This window comes from Lepidochelys kempii, chromosome 1 (assembly GCF_965140285.1).
Source record: "Lepidochelys kempii isolate rLepKem1 chromosome 1, rLepKem1.hap1, whole genome shotgun sequence".
NCBI classification, from domain to species: Eukaryota; Metazoa; Chordata; order Testudines; family Cheloniidae; genus Lepidochelys; species Lepidochelys kempii.
In genome coordinates, this window is record NC_136380.1 from 132,845,598 (window position 1) to 132,866,457 (window position 20,860).

At 38.0% G+C, this 20,860-nt stretch overlaps 1 protein-coding gene across 7 annotated transcripts in view; it reads left to right on the top strand.

Annotated features, from left to right (window-relative positions):
• The window catches only part of TBL1X (transducin beta like 1 X-linked), a 252,897-nt gene that overhangs the window by 54,945 nt on the left and 177,092 nt on the right, over window positions 1-20,860 (top strand). For 4 of the 7 annotated variants that reach the window (XM_073354501.2, XM_073354483.2, XM_073354519.2 and 1 more), the window contains one exon: window positions 14,762-14,835. The exons of 2 other annotated variants lie outside the window; for them this stretch is intronic. The gene's annotated coding sequence lies outside the window, so the exon portion shown is untranslated. Of the gene's footprint in view, window positions 1-9,177; window positions 9,337-12,053; window positions 12,199-14,761; window positions 14,836-20,860 lie in introns of all 7 variants that reach the window. One more of the 7 variants, XM_078854042.1, reaches the window with a different exon arrangement.

A 20,860-nucleotide genomic window follows, 5' to 3' on the forward strand; every position in this document is an offset into this window, starting at 1 on the left:
GTGTGCGGTGGTGTCTCCATGAAAGAATCCATGAAAAAGATTTTTCCTTCCCTAAGTCCCCTCCTATTGCGATTACCCAAGGAGGGTAAGATCTAGGACCAGGACAGGTAAGACCTTCCTGTTGAGAAATGGATTAAACAAACTGCAAAAATCCATCACAGAACTAATCAGAGCTCTGAGCTTTGGCTCCTTATGTTCTTTTTTACTATTGTATGAGCCATTCCATTTTGAGCAGAAGTAACACATTGTGGAAGAAAACTGGAGAAGACTGCAAGGGTGAAAATGATACTTACCGACTGTCTGAATACCTATATAGACCCCATCAGTCTAGGATCTGACCCAGTGTCCATGACTGATGGTATTTGATTTCTTTCCAGTGTCTGTGCAGAGGAGGCGCCATTAATAATCAGTGCATGTGTCATTTCAGAGAGAAGAAAATCTTTTTTTTTTAACTCTAAATATTGAGCATTTGAAATTTTTAAGCTTTAAAGGTGGCAGTTTGACATTATGATGGATTCCTGTCCTGTGATTTGTAGCCATTTCAGGAGACATGGTGTGGTTGGTTTGGTTTATTTTATGTTCCATATCCAGCAGATCTAAGTTATCATTACCGTTGCAATTTGCCATGAAGGCAGAGAAGCCCTGATGTAAATAACGAATAGTCAAGGAAAGAAGTTGTGAATTAAGGACTGGCAATCCCAGGTCTGATTTGTTTTGAGTTAGGTGTTGTGCTACAGAAAAGATCAGACCATTCCCCAAAGTCTCGTCAGGTATATTTCATTTAACCACAAACTAAGGGCTTGATCCTGCAAATAGCACAGCATTTGAGTCAGTTGCTCAGGTAAGCAGTTCCACTGACTTAGGACTGCCAAAGTGAATAAAGTTACTCTCTTGCTGAAGTGTTTGTGGATTCAGGCTTGAATGGAGTAGCTATATATTAAGAAATCTGTGAACAGAGACATAAACTCTCAGAAGCATAAAGACTTCTTAAAATTATGCATTAAACTTTTTCTTTCTTTTTATATCCAGATTTCCATCTGGAGAAAAATGGTATAGGAACACTATTTGAAGCAATAAAAATTCTTCAGCATATTCCCTTCCAAAAGCCTTTTAAAAGTCACTCTCATCATACAGAATGAGACACTTATGGTGTCTAGACAAATGTTGTGAGGTCTCAACTGCTCTGTTTAGACAAACGTGCTACAACTACAAGAGTATATTAAATAAAATTTACATAGATTAAAATGTATTTGAAAATAATTGCCTTTGTTACCAATAAAACCTCAGATTATTAAAACAAAATTAGATTTTTAAAAAAGTTTTTGTTCTTCCACACTGATGTTTTTGCTTTTCATTTAGACAATGAAAATGGATAGATTTGTTAGCGCATGAGAACCAGAGAGTGAAACTAAATAAATATTGCTTTGTTTGGGTGGCAAACACTTCAGCAAATATTTAGTTCCAAACAGACTGTTCACATTAGGATTTTTTTTTTAAATCGGTTGATCTCTCTACAAACTTTGTATCTAAATTGACCTGACAGTATCCATTAAAAATATCTGATATTTTGTTCAGTGTAAGCTTCCCTACACTGGTCCCACCGCTGTACCTCATCCATTGGCTTGGAAGGATTAGATTTTTATCAGTAAATGGTGATTTGACCATACATTCATAAACCGATGAAAAAATGTTTCCATCCACAATAATCAAAATATACAGATAGGCAAAGTAAGAAAAATGTTGCTTGAGAACTTATTAGAGTTTTGAGTTTAAGATATTTGCTTTGTATATTTTGATGAGATGTTACAATTAGTGTTTTAAGATTCATAAAGCTTTAACTTTTTGAATCTTAATGTTACTTTAAATAATTGTTTTTTCCCTCCCTGTAATTTCCTGCAACTGTGAAAAATTTAAATCAATAAAAAAAGAAAAATGCTTAAAAATAAACACCTATTTGTCAAAATGTTAAAAAAGAATTGAATTCTTCCAAGCCTAGTCATCCATGACCAGCAAGGTCTAGCTATACGGGCGAGGTATGCTGTTTTGTTCCAATCTTTGGCCAGGCCGACTGCCATTTGGTGGCAGTGATGGTTCCTGTCATGTGAATACGTTCACTGGGATCCCAGGGGTGGTCTAATAAAGATATATTGTATTACCTATATTTTATTATCCACTGCCGTTACTCAGTATCTGAATGGCCATATTTTTATTTTGTACACAGATTTACTATGTGTGGAAGTTTGGCATGGCCAGTTTTGGGGAAATTTTGATTTTTGTCAAGGAATTATCTAAGCTTACACTTTGATGCAAAATCCAAGACAGTAAGATGAAGGGGATGATTTTGGTTTTGCACTTTTTTTGAACATCTAAACAAATTTCAATTTACAGTCAGTTATCTAGGTTTTGCTATATGAGCCAAAAATCACTGAAACTGTGTCCCCAGCAAAACAGATAAAATCTAGCTGTAATGCTATTCAAACAACCCTATTCTTGGTTTTTTGCCTCCTTTTCTTATTTTGTTTTTTGTAAATGGATTATCAGTTATCACTTGCTGAGACATCCTTATATATCCCCATACACTTTATTTCTTACACATGTGGACACATTGCTTTACTAACAAAATATATTCATCACAAGATGCACTTGTGCCTTTGTTGGAAAGAGTATGTCTTTTTCTTTTCTGCTGATGGCTTTAGAAATGTTAAAAAAGATTAAAATGTAAAGAGGTGAAGTGAGGGTTAGTCAGTGAGGATGGGTAAGGCATGTTCACTACATTTATAGTTATTGATGTGGAAACTATGCAAGTGTGCTGTCCATTTTTTAAATTATGTCCAGTCCCTTTACTGCCCTCATCCAAAAAAATGAAGTGAATTTAGTGCTGAAAGAGAGGATAACTTGGTACCCTTGGAAAACTAATCCAGAGCTTAACTACAGCAAGGCAGTGGCAATGAAAGTTTCCTCACCTTGTCTCACAATCGTGTATCAACCCTGACTAATGGGAGTAGTATACTGCAAATACCTTTAATTCTTGTCCTTCTTGATACCACTGCCAACAAAATGTCAATTGTGAAACACCTGCCTATTCATTTTTGCTCCAAATACACCGCATTTGGTTAAAGTATAGGGCCTGATTTTCAAGTTAATGTATGTGCCTTTGTGAATGGACAAAATGAATGCCTAACTTTCATGTCTGTTGGGTCGTGTGTACATGCAAACTAGGAATTTTAATGCAAACAGTTGGTGATGCATGTGCTAAATAAGCATGCATTTACATTCAGGCAAAATACATTCCTAAAGTCTTCTTGAAAATCAGATTAACTCTGCATGAAAGTTTCATATTTAGACACATGAAATCTAGTTCTATTTTATAATGAGACCTATGTAATCTGCAGTGTAAAAAGCTTTTTTCTCTCACTCCAACCTGGATCACAAGTGCAAAAGTCAATGGAATAATTTTGCCTCGACTGTCAAAGTAATCATTTTTGTAGGAGTGTTTCTAGTCTGACCATACCTATTTACAGTTTTACTTCAGATGAGCATTCAAACTGTCCGAGATCTAGTTTGTTTTTGTACAAATGCTGGCCAGAAACTATTTTAAATTGTACGTAGAACTTGTCTACAATTTCAGTTAATGTAATTGTTGACAAGGGAAAATATCAATGAAAGTACGAGGGCCAAATTGTAGCTCTGAGAGGCTGATTATGCAAGGTGCAGGTATTGGAGAACCAGCTTGAGTTCCCGAGTAATGGACGGAAATATTATGACAACATAAGGCAAAATGCTGCTTCGGTGTCTGGACTCTTCTGGAAGTTGGCACTTGCTGCATCTGTGTAATAGGTGTAGTGCGTGTACTGTTAGTTGAAGGGTAAGGCTATAGCCATGCTCATATCTTGCCCAGACATTCTGCTTCCGTTTTCTGCAGCACTGCTAACAGGCTGGCTTTTCCCACCTCTCATCTCTAGCGTGTATAGAGCAGCATCATGGTTGCCTCATGACTTACTAGTATTCCTCTCACTTGTGGAGGGAAAACCATAACAGAGCTCAACAGCAGATTTAAAGGATGTGTATAAAATAATTTGTGTATTAAAAAAATAAAATAAAAAAAATCAGGATATTTATTTTCTTAGCAGAAGTAGCTGTGTCGTGTTTGGCTTGAATGCTTGCATGATTTAAATACTAGCTCAGAAGAAAATGATGGCTCCATATATTGCTTAGAAGAAAAAAATATTTCCGGATTGTGATATCAGGAATACAAAACAGACACAACATTTTGAGGGAATTAAGAGCTACTACATATTGAGGGAAATTTAGACTATGTTCGGTTTTAAACCATGGTCCAAAGTCTCCTGCTGATATAGTATGTTTTGTTAATTAGAATATTTTGGCAATAGATGCATAATATATTTAGAATTGCACTAGCCTGTGTTACATTTTTCAGTTCCATAGGAGCCATAAACAAAGCTTTTTTGCTTGACTATCAGTCATCTACTGTATCCATCATGATTATCATTTGTACTCTGCAATTTTACAGTCATTCACTGTGAAGTCTGAATTTTGGTGGGACCTATTATTTTAGTTTCAACAAGACGCTTAAAAAAGGAGATATCCAAACAGTCCATGGAAACCCAAATGGTTAGTTTAAAAATGTGATTTTTGAAACAAATTGTTCAGAAGAGTTAAACAGTGCCTTTGTTACAGACAGATAGTGGAGCAAGAAGCTATATCTAGAGACATTTCTGAGGTGAATATTTCCTGCTTTGACTGCCCTGAACAAATATGTGGAAGAGGTGGCTTAAAGCTAGTTCAAGTTTCTATCATTCTGAAGGAATAAGCATAGGATCGGGAGTCAGAAAATGCCGATTTCTAATCCCACTCTCTCACTATGTGGCCTTGATCATGTCACGCTAATCCTAGCCTCAGTTTCTCCATCTGTAAAATGGGGATAGTAATACAACTCCAGCTACCGCATAGGAATGTTATGTGAATTATTTAATGATAATAAAACACTTTGAATGTGAAAAATGCTATTTAAATGCTCCAGTTCCTTTAAACGCTGTTCCAATACAAGAAGTTGCAATGCGATAGTTTAGTGATCCAGGTGCAGTGCCACATTCCTTCTGCTCTGGAGGGTTTTGCTATTCTATGCAAGACATCTCCCTCCCTCTATTCCTCATTTAACTGAGAAACACATACTCTTCACATATAGCGCAGGAAGGAATTATGTTAGTATATAGATGTCTTATGGCTCCTTCCATTCTTCTCCCATTTTCCCCTCCCAGAATTTCTATGAGAAAGTGAATTTTCAGGAAGTGCAGTAGATCCACTAAGACCCCAAGTTAACAGAGGAAAGTATGGAAAGGAAATGAGATGAGATGAGGTTTACCTCCTGTCCGTGTAGGTATTCCACCTCCCTCAGTGGTGGTATCTAGGTCGATGGAAGAATTCTTCCATCAATTTAGTGCTCTCTACTCTGGGGGTTATGGTGGCTGAACTACGCAATTTAGGGGTGTGGATTTTTCACATTCCTGAGCAACATAGCTGGGTCGACCTAACTTTTAAGCATAGACCTGGACTTACTCTTGGTATTGAATTAAGTCATTAGAAGGTAGGCAGGAAGTGGTGTCTGGAGCAGTGGAGAATGAAAAAGAGCAGCATTGCCATTAGCTTGTCTGGTCGTTGAAAAACCACAGCACCGTATACACTTGTTGCTTTGTTTACAGCACAGTTTTGACAAAGCTGCTTCCTGTTTAAGTGTACAACAGGAAGAAACGTGGTTCCTAAATTAGTAGGTTAAGGTCACAAGGAAAGCAGCTGGTAATGGATGGCGTAAAGCTTTCTAGACTTTATACAGTACAGGGTTTAAAGAGACAATCCCTTTCAACCTTTCATTAGAGATCCTGATTAAAAAGAAGTTAAATCCTTAAATTAGTATTTTCTAACATCGGGAACACATTATTTTATAACATTTTATCCAACTTTTATTGGACTAAGGGAGGACTCTGTCTCTTATATGTGTTGTTTGGCAACTACCATTATATGGCCTGGATCCTGATTGGGGCCTCATGGGCACTACTGTAATATAAATATAATTATTTATAAAGTCTAGTGGAGAATCCATGAGACCATGAGTTAGGAGACCAGGCGTCTATTCCCAGCTTTGCCAATTAAGTGCTGTTTCATCTTACACAAATTATTTGAAAAAGTCCGATTTTAAAAAGAGGCCAGTGGTTTTTGATGGCTTTTGTTTTTTTCTCAATGCTACATGACTTGAACCTGATATTTTTCAGAGGTGTGCAATACCTACAACTCTTGCTGAAGTCAATTTGAGATGTAGCTACTGAGCACTTTTGAAAATTAGGTAAAGGTTTGTCATGTTTGTCACCCAAAATCAGTAACCCTTTTTGAATTTTTTGGCCAGAGATGTTAATTTGGCTTTAGTTTCCCAACTGTAAAATGGGTGTTATTGTTACCTCTTTTGTAGTATACTTTGGAGGCCTAAGGATGAAAAACGCTATATAAGTATTTATTAAATTGTTGGCACACCCTTTTGTGGCAAATCTTTTTCTCCCTTGTTTAACTAACGTATCACATACCGTAAAGCTGAACAAAAGTGCACCGGTAACTTGTGTTTCATGTTGTGGATTTTGTTTCCAATATGTAAGGAATCAGATTGTCTTTAATACTTTTGGATGGTTGGAAATGTAATTCTGGGACTGCCCTGCATGAAGTGTTGCTGTGATGAGTGGTTACTGAAACTAGCAGGTGCCGAGTGCGTCCTCTTCTCTCTCACCGCCCTGCCTCCCCCACTTCCTCCATGAACTGTGAAGTTCACAGATCAAAGAAATGTTACATGCATTGGCTGTAGGCAAGTATACATATATAAGTTGTGTTTAGAGGGCTGCTGAGAAATTCTAGGGTTTGTTTGTTTACATGGGAAAGATACCAATACAAGGAGGAGTGTGAATTTAAATTGCTATATTTATACCAGTATAACTCCCCATATGGACAATCTTACTCCAGTATGAGTGCCTGTTAATGCTTTAGCTTATGTCACTTTGGAAGAGGTTTAAACTAACCTGAAAAAAACCACTCTTATTCCACTGTCAAGTGTCTTCACGACGTCAGTGCTAGGGTTGCCAGTTTTGGCTGGACATATTACTAGAGGTTTCATCACATGACATCTTCTATTAAAGATTAATCTTTAATTCCTGGAGACTCCAGGACAATCCTGGAAGGTTGGCAACCCTATTAGTATCCTACAAAATGCATGATTATACTAAGTCGTCATGAACTAGCAAAAACAATTGAATCATAGCATTAAGATCCTTGCGGCTTACAGCACCAGTTTCTGACCCGTGCTGAGCACCTGGTCATGCTGAGTTCAGCAGTGGTTGCAAGCGCTCAGCACCACTTAAGACTTGTCCATACAGCGGGGTAATGCGCTCAACAGAGGTGTGATTTCTAAAGTGAACTCATGTGTTATGCATTAGTGGGTCTGGGCGGACCTTTCTGCTGAGCTTCAACATAGTGCTGTTTGAAACTGTATCATGTTAAAGCGCACTAGGAAAACTTTAGTGCCAACAAGCAGGGTCTGCACGGGTCAATTATTGTGCAACACATTAGTGTGCTTTAGAGATCACATCCTCACAGCATGTGCCACCCCACTGTGTGGACAAGATCGTAGTATTTTCAGGACTGGGCCTCAAATCCTTACTAGTCCCACTGACACATGCGAGTGAGGGTTTGCAGGTTCAGGTCCTTGACTTTGAGGTAGCAGGAGGACACAGAATATTTGGGACATATTTTAATCACTTATACTCTCCATCTGTTACAGCTAAGCTAAATCAGAGAAGAAAGAGACAATACAAGCTTGTGATACTGCCATATCTATTTGAGACAAAAAGCTAAACATCATATATGATGGATGCTGTTATGAAACACTAAAGCCATGTTTTCTCACTTTTATCTTTTGGATGATTTTGGTCACGCTGATCGGTCTGAATTTCACTTTCTTCTCGTGTGAATTCATGGAGCTCAGTGAAAAAGATATTCTGTAATTATATGTCACTCCCAGGATTTAACATATAGCTCTCCACTAACTTACTGCACAAAGAAATAAGTGATCTGAAGGCACTATGTACATTGGTAATGCTGTACATACATTGGGGGGAGGGTTGCAGTTACATCAAGCATTAAATGTATGCGTTGAACTCCCGTCTTGTTCAGATATACGTAAACTTTAATTATTTATAATTTAATATTTAAATAGAAAAATGACTAACATCAGTGGACTGTTTTTGTTATTTAAGATAGCTTAGCTGTTTTGGGTCTGGTTTTAACATTGAAAGTATCTGTAGATGTAATAATAATTCACCTTCAGCACATCTCTCTTAATGTTGAAGCAGTTGTTTGTACATGTGTGCAAAGTGCAGCATTATTAAATGGCAGTTCATTGCTGAAGTAGCAGAATATGAAAGAAGCAGGCTTACCCTCCTAAATCAATTTTGCTAGACTGAGGTTGAGAGTTTCAAAGTTAACTAGGGGATTTAGCCAAGTTTCGTAATTCCCATTACTTGCAATGGGAGTTGTATCGCTAAATCCTTTAGCTGGCTTTGAAAATCTCTTCTCGAAGTCCCTTAGATTTTTGGCTGGCAATTTTTTTCCTATTGCTCAACATTCTGAATATCATAATACTTCGTATTATATAGTATATGATCAGAGGATCAATAAACCTTGGGGTGAGTTGAATTTGGATAACAGTTACAAATTCAGCCCTGTGAGGAGGGGCATGCTTGTGCTCAAGGATGAATTTCATCCCTGGTGCATAAAGCAAAATTGGTGTGTGGAGTCTACTTAAAAAGAATATTTGTTTAAAAATAATTCTTTGTTCCAAACACAGCAGAAAAAAGTAAATGCTCCAACAACAAACTCTATGTAGCAATAATAAAAGACCTGTTTGCATATCAAACATTATCTTACAGTTTTATATTCTTGCTGCAATCCTGTCTTCTGCTCCCTCAGCACACAAATTATATCAGATTAGATTCAGGGAGCCAATTGCAGAGGTGATGTTGGAAGGTCCTGTTAGTTTAAGGAAATCCTAAGAGAATCTAAATTGTTTTAATTTATACCAATTTAGACTCCTCCCTTAGATTCATCTCTGCCTTTGACCTACAGACTGAAATACACGGGTTTTGAATTGCACCCTGAAGCTAACTGGAAGCTCATGCAGTCTGTGGAGCACATGTGTGATGTATTCCCTGAAGAAGTACTGATTACACTAGGCAAAAGGAGGCAGCTGCGTTCTGCATCAGCTGAAATTTGTGCGGTGTTTAGGTGAGGAAAGTGTGGATGGATGTCAATTAAGAGGAAGAAGCAAAAAAGTGGGGAACGAATTGACAGGTGTGGTCGAGGAGCAGCGAGGACAGAGGGGGTAATATGTAAAATGTGAGCCATGAGAAATAGAGGTAGAAAAGCAGATTTGGTGGGGAGGCTGGTGTATATTGTAATGGAAGTAGATTTGTAAGTGCTTAATTGCAAAAGCCTCTAATAACATTGGGTGTTGATATCAGAAAGCTGAAGTTGCTTATTCTATATTAGGATTTATAAACACATTTTAAACCCTCCTCACCTACCTTTGAAAAAAAAACCCTTGAAAACCTAAATTTTGGGCCCAAATATAAAGCGACAATGACCGCTTGTAAATTCATCACACTCCTAAGGTATCTTTTTAAAATAGGCAATGTACCCTCTCTATATATTGATCTAAGGCAGGGCTTCTCACAACAAATTTTTGGTGGCCTCAGAGTGTAGCCATCAACTCTTGCTGGTAGCTACTCTGACAATTTTCCTAAAATACTTAATTAACTTTAGGAAAAAAACAAATAAATATGCACATATACATGTTCATGTCATTGTCATTTATTTACATAGGGGGGTTTTGAGGTTTTTTTTTTTTTTTGCAGACTCAATATTAAAAATAATATACAGTTGTCTCTATCCTTTGCTGGACCTAAACAGAATAGAAACACAAATAAGTGCTTTGTACATTCTTGTCTTTTTTGTTGTTTCTTTAGGGGTTTTTTGGGTTGCTTTTTAAAGACTTACTGGCTAGTAAGACTGCTGCTGTGAAAAGTGATACTTGTATGTTAATATCACTTTTCACAGCCTCTCAGCTAGCTGCTAAATCTGCTGTGAAAAGTGATATTAACAAACATAGGAATATCACTTTTCACGGCAGACCTACTCGGCTCCCGTATACCAGGGGACAAATTAAGCTTTGTATAGGGAGGTGGGTAGGGAGGCAGCAGGGTCAGAGGCGATAGGGGGAATGGATGGGGGGCTGGGGAAGGCAGCAAGGGCCAGGGGTAATGGGGAGGTGAGCCTGGGGCCAGAGCCCACTGACACCCGGCCAGGGGCTGGGGCCGGAGCCTGCTGCTGCACAGCTTGGGGACAGAGCCCAAAGTCCTGCCTCAAGGGGACGGGGACCAGAGATGAACCCTGGGTCCTAGAATGGAGCCCAAAGCCCCACAGCTGGAGCCTGCATCCTGCTGAAGCTTGACCCCACCATCCTCGGGAAGGTGGGAAACTCACTGGCTGCCTGCTCCTCCAGTGTTTGTGTCTCCAAAGGGGGGCAGGGCCCAACTGCTGCTGGTGGCCCCAGGGAAGGGGCCACTGTTTTGCCTCCCCGCCCCCACTACCCAGGAGGCTGTAGCCACAAGAAAAGCCTCTGGTGGCCTGTCAAGGTTCCTTCCCCACTCTGAACTCTAGGGTACAGATGTGGGGACCTGCATGAAAGACCCCCTAAGCTTATTCTTACCAGCGTAGGTTAAAAACTTTCCCCAAGATACAAACTTTGCCTTGTCCTTGAACCCTATGCTGCCACCACCAAGCATGTTAAACAAAGAACAGGGAAAGAGCCCACTTGGAGACGTCTTTCCCCAAAATATCCCCTCAAGCCCTACACCCCCTTTCCTGTGGAAGGCTTGATAAAAATCCTCACCAATTTGTACAGGTGAACACAGACCCAAACCCTTGGATCTTAAGAACAATGAAAAATCAATCAGGTTCTTAAAATAAGAATTTTAATTAAAAAAAAAGGTAAGAGAATCACCTCTGTAAAATCAGGATGGTAAATACCTTACAGGGTAATCAGATTCAAAACATAGATAATCCCTCTAGGCAAAACCTTAAGTTAAAAAAAGACACAAAAACAGGAATATACATTCCCTCCAGCACAGCATATTTTACCTGCCATTAAACAAAAGGAAATCTAACGCATTTCTAGCTAGATTACTTACTAACTTTACAGAAGTTCTAAGTCTACATTCCTGATCTGTTCCCGGCAAAAGCATCACACAGACAGACAGACCCTTTGCTTCCCCCCCTGCTCCTGATTTGAAAGTATTTTGTCTCCTCATTGGTCATTTTGGTCAGGTGCCAGCGAAGTTATCTTAGCTTCTTAACCCTTTACAGGTGAAAGGGTTTTGCCTCTGGCCAGGAGGGATTTTATAGCACTGTATACAGAAAGGTGGTTACCCTTCCCTTTATTTTTATGACATGGCCGCATTTGAGAAACACTGATCTAAGGTAAGCTGCATGTAGTGGAGATTTCTCCCAAGTTATTTTTGTGTGCGACTTGAATTAGAGGTGGGCAAAACTTTCATCATGAAGCTCTCATGGGATTTGATTTTGTAATGAAACTTCTCAGTTCTGGTTTGGTTTGTTGAAAGCCAAGCTCAGTTAATGAGAACTCCACTGTTGCCAATCCCAGATGTTTAAAACTTGGATTGGTTTAAAAAATATAATTTAAAAAATCCCAAAAGCAATCAATCATGTTGCTTTTTTGATTGCCTTTTTGGTTCCCTCCCAAACACACACTTTTCATGGGGAAAACACTGATGTCTTTCTCCCCACCCCCACCCCCCGCCCCCCAATCACCTTCTGTGAGATCATCTCAGGATCAAAATTCAACCCATAAATACACACACAATAGATACAGTGCAGGAAGAGACTGGAACATTTCTTTGGTTGTTTTTTGTTTTCTCCCTAAGAACGTGTGAAGTTGGACTATTAGCTACTTCCCTTCTCCGTGGGGGGAAGATGATCCAGGCTCATCCCTCAGGGACAGGGCAGAGGGCAAAAATTCCAAATGAAACGTTGTTCAAGAAGGAAACTGTATTTGCTCAAATCTAAAATGTAAGTACAGAATCAAGGGCAATGTTGTGTTCAGGGGTCCAGAAAATGTCAGGAGTGGGAGCTTGCTATTACTAATATGCCTGTAGGAAGTCAACAGCCCTGGTTGTCACTGAATGGTACCATTTTTGCTTTGATTTAAAAAAGCAGCTGAAATTAATTGGGAGCATTTATTTTCGTTATCTGGTGCTTATGCACAGAGGGCCAAATTCTGTGGATTCAATGCTGTTGAGCCCAGGAGGTGCACCTGTCTATCTATGGTATTTACATGGCACCCATTTATTGCAGTATCTTCATGCTTCACAATCTTTAATGCAAGGATAAATACAAGTCCCTGTGGGTTAGCAAAGCTCTATTATCCCCATTTTGCAGATAGGGAACTAAGCACAGAGACTAGGTGATCTGTCCAAGGTCAGAGAGGAAGTCTGTGGCAGAGGAGGGAATTGAACACTACTTAGACCATCGTTCTTCTCTTCAGTGCCGCCATGTAAGCACAGCCTGGTTGTTTTAGGATCCATGAGATGACTATGTAATGCTTACATGTTAACCAAACTCTTCCTGGACTCTGCCCATTTATGACCATTAGGTATTTGAGAAAGCATAGTGGGTATTAGCAGAGGGGCAATGAGCATGCATGCTGCTTCCATGATGTCCCAGATGGAGGTAGCGGGTCTACCGAATTGGTGGACATTGAGCTGAGTAGACGCTCAGTGGGTTGTATGACCTAGAGATCCCAGCATGGCTGACATTTCTATGATGCAGTGTAGCGTTAACAGGCCACTCTGCCTTGAATGGTCCCTTACAGCATGTGCTATCTACTTATACTAAACAATCTGTTCCACCTTTCATTTAGCTGTGATGTTCGGAGTATTTTTCTCAAGCCTGAAGAAGAGCTCTGTGTGGCTCATAAGCTTGTACCTGTCAGCGACAGAAGTTAGTCCAATAAAAGATATTACCTCATCCACATTGTCTCTTTAATTTCTGTAATAGACTTACATCTCAGGGCACTGATATGGGGGACCATTAGGTTTCAGATCCCTTCCTGCACTGTAAGACAGGTGGTAATGGAAGAAGAGTCCTCCCTCATTCTTTCTGGAGCACTTGTGGTTCTAGGGTGGAAGTAACGTCTTTGTGCCCCTTTTCTCCATATTATACCAGGGTCAGAATTTGACCAGTCCATGGACAGTTGTATATTTGTTATGTTTTATTCAATAGGCCTTTGTGCAATTAGAATTTTTATATAAAATACTGTAACCCTAATGGTGGTAAAAAATAATCTAATTTACTCTCCTCTCATCTTTTGCTGATTGCTCCTTATCCTAAAACTATTCTACAATTAATAATAATAATAATAAATAATAAAAGAAATTGAAAATGTATCCTTTTGATGCAGTTACATTTTATAATGGGTAGTAAAGAATTTTTAGGAACAATTGTTTTAGGAATGCTTAAATTGGGGCTTATATTGATGTGCCTCTGCATTACGATACATTCTTTAATGACATATTTACCTGCTATTTTTTCCATAGGACTCCTGCCTTATTCAGTGCACAAGTTGGTTGCACAGGCAACCTTGACTCTGGGACTTCCTAGCTTTTAAGTGCTTGATTTTGTAACTTAAATAACTTTCTTTTAATGATCGGTGAATGGAGGGAGCTGAGGGTTGATGCTGCCATACCTTTTGTATATTTCTTCTGGAAGAGCCTGGATAGACGGTGCGAAAGAAAATAAGACTGGAGAGAATATGGTTAAAATTTTATTTAACCATTTTAAAAATGTTTGATGTATATTCAACTCACCACTGTTTTGAATTTTCTTTAATTACTTTTATCATATAAATATAAGAAATTAATTAAATAATTTCCCCCCTTCATTTCATGTATCATTTTTTCTACCATATTAACAGGGGAAATTCAGACTTAAACGAACTTTGTTCTTTTTTTCCACTTGGCTATCAGCATTTGGCCCCCTGTGCTCTGAATATAGTTCCAAGTAACATGATGGTTATTGCTTAGCGATAATAATTTCAACTGTTATGTCATACTGTCATAATTATCAATATTTTTATTGGGCCCTACCTTAATTAAGTAAATAAAATCACAAAAACTCTCACGATATGTAAAAAGGTAATTGAATCTGTAGGATTTCCGCTTCAGGCAATAACAGTTTTAAGGTAAATTAAATCTGTGGCCAATAAAACCTTGATCGTGCCACTTTCAATTAATACCCCCTTTTTAAAAAAAGGATAAAGGATGCCTGTGTCATCAAACTTGCCTTTCAGTAGCCTGAATTTACACTAGTTTTCACTCAGAAAAAAATCTTTGATGTTCTGTTGATTCTACAGACAGAATGATTTGCAGAACTGGTCAAAGTGAGAGCAGTCTCCCTGCACAGAAAAGTCCATTTAGCCTTTTTCTGGTCAAGTAAATTGATGGGAGAGAATCCTGTTATCAGTCCGGATATCTAGCACTTTTAGTTGACGTTTTTGGGTCAAGGAGCATTCAGGTAAAGTCATGAACTCTTGAAGAGGACTGGTATGAACTTTCCTTTTTTTCGTCATTGACAGGTACCCAAGGATAGGAAACTGGCCTGAAGGGAAAATCTGGGGGAGACTGGGTATTTGGCTACATTTGCCCCTGAGTAAGTAAATGTTTAAATAATTAAAATACTGTCAGCTTTTTTTAGCTTTTCTGTGCCTGAAAAATAAATATTAACTGTACTGGCTTTAATCCCTGGAAACTATGCAGATGACTCAAGGTTTCTTGGAATAAAACAGGGCAAGAATATTTGGGCTTGCTTCTTTAAGAGCTTGTGTATTACCTTCGGCACTTCATAAAAGGCCTTGTTTTTTGTTTCTACCCTCAAAGCCTATATAAAGTTAAGCGAAGAAAAAGATTATAGCTAAAACATCTTCTGTTGTTCTTGGCCTTTTATTTTTGCTGATTTAGTTTTGTGAGAATAACTGCTGAGTGCAATGGAACTATCACTGACTTAAAGTTAAGCACACGCTTTGCTGGATTGGGGCCCGGTTGCATGGCACTTTGTAGGATCAGGGCCTTATAGAGGAAGGTTTGAGCACAGAAACAGTCAAGCACCAGAGAGCAGAGATAGGTAGAAAAGAGCACATGAGACAGGACTCTGGATTCACATTCCCACCCCTGAGCAACGACCTAACCCTGCATGTAGACAGCGCTTTGTTAATGGGAGGGCTTCTCCCGTTGACATAGCTACCGCCTCTCGAGGAGGTGGATTAACTACACCAATGGAAGAAGCTCTCGTATTGGTGTAATAGTGTCTTTACTAAAGTGTCAAGTATCGGGGGTAGCCTGTATCCACAAAAACAACAAGGAAGTGCTACAGCGATGCAGCTGCACCAGTGTATGTGAAGATAAGCCCTAAGTTGCAGACCGTTGTTGCTCTTTGCCATGTTAATTGAGGGAAAAGCTGCTGCAGAGTCAATTAAAAGAGTCGTCATTAAGTAATGCAAGGGTACTCCCTTCCATAACAGGACTGAAGGTGCTGGCAGTTTCTTAGGAAGTGAGAATCCAAGAACCAAATTTATGTTTCCCCTATGCCACCCCCAAGACTTTTCATTTTACTGGGTAAGGTGGTTCACAATAGATACTCCTTAAAATACAAATGGATCCCATGTAAACTGGGGTAGTTTGAATGAGCAGATAAGCAAACTCTAGCATTGACCACTTTTTCCCCCTTTCTTGCCCAGTATGTATTCTTAATATAGAGGCAAAGGTCATTGAGTTTTCTGAAATGAATACCAAAATTGTAGCACTTCTCCATGCTGGGAATTTATTATTGCCATAAAAGTTATTTTTAGTTTGAGGAGGTTTATTGTTGTTTATGTAAGGCAAAGATTCTTGATTTCTACCTATGTTACATTTTAGAGAAACTGTCTCTTACGAAGATCATTGCTTTAGGTTCATGTCTGACCTAGACAGATATCAGTGTGTTTGATTCAAAAACATTGCCATGGCTTAATCATATTCCTGTATTCAACGAATGAAAATAATAAAAAGTTGATAAATGTATGATAGCTGTGTAGGCAAGCATATTTTAGCTTGCAGTGGTATTAACTGATTATTTCTTTATAGTGCAAGTATACATTTTTTTGCCTTTTTAATCACTTGTGGTATAAAGAGAGAATTAAACATGACACCTCTTATAACAAATCACTAAGTTTCATAAGCTACAACACCATGTAAGATTTTAAACTCATTACACACCCACATGTACATAGCATAAGAATCTATTCTTATCTTTGTGAAATACAGTAAGACCCCCACTTAAGGTCATTTTTTGTTTTGTAACACAAGTAATCTCACATTGTTTGTCATTTGCAGCTTTAAAACTCGGTGGTTGTTTTCATGTGAATTTGTTGTTCATGTTTAAGGGCTGGTTCCTGCAAATGCATATGCCCAGGCACACCCCTGAACCAATGAATATCCAGGATCTACCCTAAAGACTCCCAGTATGCAGGTGTAAGGTTTTTTAAAGGGGAGAAATATCATATTGTTAAATAATAGTTTGCATATTTTAAAATCAAAATTAGTTTAACATTTCTGTTTTCAATCTGATATAGACCGTTCAGAGATGTTTTCTTGTTTCTTTTAACTTTTATAATAATACTCATCAAAAGTTTTCATTTATAAACCCTAAGTCATCTGTCCTTCTCTTTGTACTTAGTCTGTTGCTATTGATAGTGATGACCGACAAGGTATTTCCTGGCCTTTAGTATCTTGGACTCTGTATAAATTCAAGCATTCATTTTAAGATTATTTTCTTCCTCTGCATTGTTCACTTTTTTTGGTCATTTTTAAGGGCAGCAACAAAGGTGGTCTCTCTGGAGTTATAGTTTAAAAGTTTCAGTCGTTTACATGACAAAGAAGCTTGTTGGTGGAAAGGAAGATTGTCATTCTGTGCTTTTCAAAGAACATGTAGTAGTATTTGTCCTGCACTGGAACAGAGATAAGTAGATGTTTTGATTCTTTTCACTGGAACAGTAGGCCAGGAAGACCATATATGTACTTGGTTTGTATGAAAAAGGCAAAAAGTCCACCACAGAATTAGAAGATGAAGGCACTCTAGTTAAGTAATGTAGTTTATCCCCTTATTGGTACAGGATTCTTCCCTACAGTGATTTATCAAGTGCTTTATCCAGCCTACTCATATATTTGCTACTCACTTGTGATCATTGTGAACCCATGCATTTCCTTTTAAAATTGAAAGTGAGTGCACTGAGGCCAGATTTTCCCTATTTGGCAAATAAATGAAGGGTGATATTTTTTGTACATATGCTGTACCCAGCTGCTCCTGGTGGGAACGTTGTTCTGAATGAAAGCTGTAGTGTTCTGAGCTCTTTTGAAAATCTGGCCCCTAGTTTGCAACAACATAAAAATTCTTTCGTGCAACTTTGTGTGTGTGGTATTAAATTATACTGTAGTCCCTGAGAAATAATTTAACAGAACTTAATGTCTGATTTTTTTAGCTAATAGGCAAAGATGAAACCAAGCAAAGCCTGTTGATGCTGTAGCATGTAGCATTTTAGCTGTGTTTAACAGCTAATTTCAGAGGGATTATTACTATTGTGAACTACAGTCAATGGTTTACGACAGTAATTTTTTAAGATACTGTGTTACTAGTATTCAATGAGTATGATGGATAATCTTTCACTATCTGGGGACTTAGGGCTCTTTCTTTCTCATGGAGATGAATTAAGTATTTACAATTATATTTATATCAATTTATCTACAGAAATTCTTAATGAAACTGACATTTTATAAGTTATTTCTAGAAGGTTTTCTTCTCTTTTATATTATGAAGAAACTTGTTTCGTAGGGTGTTTTATGTGGATGGGGGTCAGGATAAGGGTTGACTCATTTGAAGTTTAATTAACCCAAAACTTCATGAAAATGAAACAAATTAGTTTATTTAAACAGTTGCATCTATTGAAATTACTGCTTTTCAGGGAAGTAGAAGAACTAGATAGTTGCTAGGAAGACTACTTTTGATCTTCAGCATACAATCCCTTATTCTGATCAAACCTAAAATGTTGATGAAATTAAATCTCCATTTTATTTCACAGTCTGAAGCAAAGTGTTACAGCCTTTCCTTGGGGTTTGGAAAACTATATCTCACTAAATTTGAAAGGCAGAAAAGTCCCTTGTTTGGCCTCAGCATTAAAATATATAGACATTGCTACTTTACAAGGCTGTAAATGAGAACTGATCACTAGTAGGGGACTTGCAGGTGGATGTTGGCTTTTAAAGAAGAATACATTATATTACAAGTTCCTTTAGAGGGTGACTGTTTGTTTTTAATGATTCCTGGAGAGCAGGAGGCTACATTATGATGATCTAGTTCAATATTTGTCTTCTTTTTTTTGAGAGCCTAATTCCTTTTAAACATACTATCGCCATATGAATTCCCACATATTGTTCACCTATCACACAGGAAAAAATGGGTTTATTTAGAGCAGGTGCAGTTTTCACACTAACCGTCAATAGAAATGCAAATGCAGTTAATGTGCAGTACACATGAACAGCAAATACTGTTATACTGTTGTCTCTCCAAATGTTGGGAGGTATTGGAGGAAATGAAGGGGGAGATGGTTATGTGGAGGATGCTCTGTGATGTGAATGAACATTTCTGCATCTTCTTTAGGTGGATGAAAAAAGACTCATTACCGACCTGACTTATTTTGTTTGGTTAATCTCTGATATTTAGAAAGCATCTTTACTGATCCTTTTTGCAAACCATCTCATGCAATAACTGGCAAAACAGAAGCAATTAGTGGTGTAGTCTCAAAGGGAATCTCAAACTTCACTTTTAGTGCAATGATTAAATCCTTTAAAATGGTAACCAATGCTGCCAAAAACTACTGTAATTGGTCACTGATGTATTTTGTTGTACTAGTCAATAGCTACTAGATTTTAGGCACATAATTAGCAACGTACACACTTTTGGTCAGTAAAATTGAAAATCTTAATATAACCATGGCTAGAGCAGGCAGAAAAGGAACACAGAACTGGAAAACTGAAATGGTGTTTTGTTGATAGTACCTAAGTAGAACTGTACGCTTCAATAAAACAAGTGTCCTACTGTGCTGGAATACAAATGGCCTGTCTGTGGCAGGATACAGGGAAGACATTTGGCAGAGAGGGATTTGAGAGCTTCTGGCATTATGTAATTGAATTGGCCATTTCTTTAAAGATACAGCAAATTGTTTGTTGCAGCGTTCATCATCAAAAGGAAGGTCAGACAGCTTGCCAAACATATGATATTCGTAATAAAAAATAAAACAGTGACTCAGACTTAAACACAAATCATTTATTATATTTGTAAAAGCTGTAGAAATGAATACGATTATTTTTTTGAGGAGTTGATGCATCAGAAATCTAAGTAAGATTGTAATTTGAGAGGGGGAGAGAGTATTAGTCAGTGAAAACAGACCCCAAGGAATTTAGGTAGCGTTCAATATAGGGATCCCCTAATTTGCAGACACTGTATGTGATGCTGCTTAGTGTCAGTTTTAAAATGCTGTACAGAAAGTAATCACAAATGTTTTTCTATTAAAAAAACCAACACCTAAAAGATGGGAAAGGGACTTAAAAAACCCAGTTCCCTTTTTAACAAAGCATTGCTGCTTCTTGTTAAAATTGGCTATAGTGTGACAGAGCCAAATGCTGCAACAAGCTGCAGCATATTTGAAATCTATGAAATGTTCAATATCAGTACATTGGGAAAACCCTCTCAGGTCACATCCAGAACAGGGAACATAAATTGTATTGTGATGGGAGCTTTGGGCCACACAGTGGTGCCTCAGAAATGCGGAGCGGTTAGCTTTTATATCCTAATGCGTTCAGGAGACTAGCATTTTGATTTCTTGCACCATTGATAGGGTTGGAAATTGGAACCAAAATAATTAGATTGGATATACAGATCCTAACAAGCCAGGCTATGAAGTCGGGGAGGGAGCAATGCTTTGAATTCTAAAGCATATCTTGCTCCTTTTATTATTAATTTTGATGATAAGGTGAAGGAGGGGAGGTAAACTAGAACATAGATGGCTATTGTTAACATTCAAGCCATATAAATTAAATTATAGAACATTTCTTCATGTTAAAAGCTGTACGAGAGCTACTATATTAAAATAATAAAATACATAATTTTAATTATTCAACAGAATATATAGAAGTGTATTTTTGGGGCAGTGGTGGTAAATATTTGCTTAAAATATGCATATCTTGTAGAAATAGGGATGGAAAATACCTACTAGATTACCCACTCCACTCCTCTCTGCCAGTGCAGGATTGTTTCTTACAGTACGCTTTCTAATATTTTATCCAGGAGTGGCACTCCCCTGTTCCCGTTAGGATATTATTCCACAGGCCAGTAGACCTGTCTGTCCAGAAAGCCTTTCCAGATATTCAGTGAAGATCTGCCATTTCTTAATTTTATTCTATTACTCCTACTTGCATTTTCATGTATGAAAAATTATTTTTCTTCCTCCTTGGTGGGTGTACCCTCAGATACTTGTAAACAGTTATCATGTTCTTTTCCCTCCCTTAGTTGTCACTTAGCCAAACTATACATATTTAGCTCTTGTAATCTTTTCTCATAAGATAAAAAGAAAAGGAGGACTTGTGGC